The sequence below is a fragment of the Octopus bimaculoides genome, chromosome 5 (genome assembly GCF_001194135.2).
Source record: "Octopus bimaculoides isolate UCB-OBI-ISO-001 chromosome 5, ASM119413v2, whole genome shotgun sequence".
NCBI classification, from domain to species: Eukaryota; Metazoa; Mollusca; class Cephalopoda; order Octopoda; family Octopodidae; genus Octopus; species Octopus bimaculoides.
Genome location: NC_068985.1, coordinates 25,163,660 through 25,164,567, shown reverse-complemented (window position 1 = coordinate 25,164,567; position 908 = coordinate 25,163,660). Strand labels below are relative to the sequence as shown.

Here is a 908-nt window from a genome sequence, read left to right as displayed (position 1 = left end):
TATTATAGATGTTTAATTCTTTAAATTTTAGATTTTTTAAAATTTTAGACTTTATAATATTCATACTTAATTACGCATAAATTTTTATATGCATTTATATTCACATGTATCTTTATCTACATTCATATATTTATATTTATATTTCGTATGTTTTAAATTTTAAATTTATTATTTTACCATGTCATATCGGATATATATCTTTCGAAATATTAAATATTGATTTCCTACAAATATTATTGTTAATTTTATGAATTTATTAATAATATAAAAATACATATATATATATATTTGCTCAAAATAATAGAGCACTCAATATAAGTTCAGTTATATATTCTTTTAGAATATTCCTTATAAAAGTTATATATATATATATATATATATATATATATAGCAATAATAAAGTCAAACCAAATAGTGTCAACTAATATGACTTGATGCCAGGATAAACTAGCCGGTCCAGTCACCACTTATACACTGTCTGCATCTGATCAGTCTTTGCAAGGGGGGTCATTGCCCACATCTCTAGCCTTATGTGATACACACAGACCTGGGCTTCTGGGTGGTCACCCATCTTCAGTGTGTGTTAATCATTGGCTAGTGATGAAGAACTCATTCCACTTGCAAAATACTATATCCTTTTTCTAGCAACATACTGTCGCTGATCTCGTAAAGAAAGAGATAAGTGATATTAAATCTCTGAGCGAGTACGGAATTGCAAAATATATCTGCCAACTAAACATAGCGGTTCTATAGAGGATGGTGTTACTGTTGTTTTTAGCTTCAGGAAGACATTTCTTCCGGCTGGCCAGCGAAACATAGTCTGTGTCCAATTAGTATTTGTAAGGGAGATCATTGTTTCCAGCTCTAGCCTTATGTGATATATATATATATATATATATATATATATA

The 908-nt window shown here is 28.4% G+C and overlaps 1 protein-coding gene across 4 annotated transcripts in view; it reads right to left on the bottom strand.

Annotated features, from left to right (window-relative positions):
* The window catches only part of LOC106874393 (uncharacterized), a 125,336-nt gene that overhangs the window by 25,044 nt on the left and 99,384 nt on the right, over window positions 1-908 (bottom strand). The gene's annotated exons all lie outside the window — the stretch shown is intronic.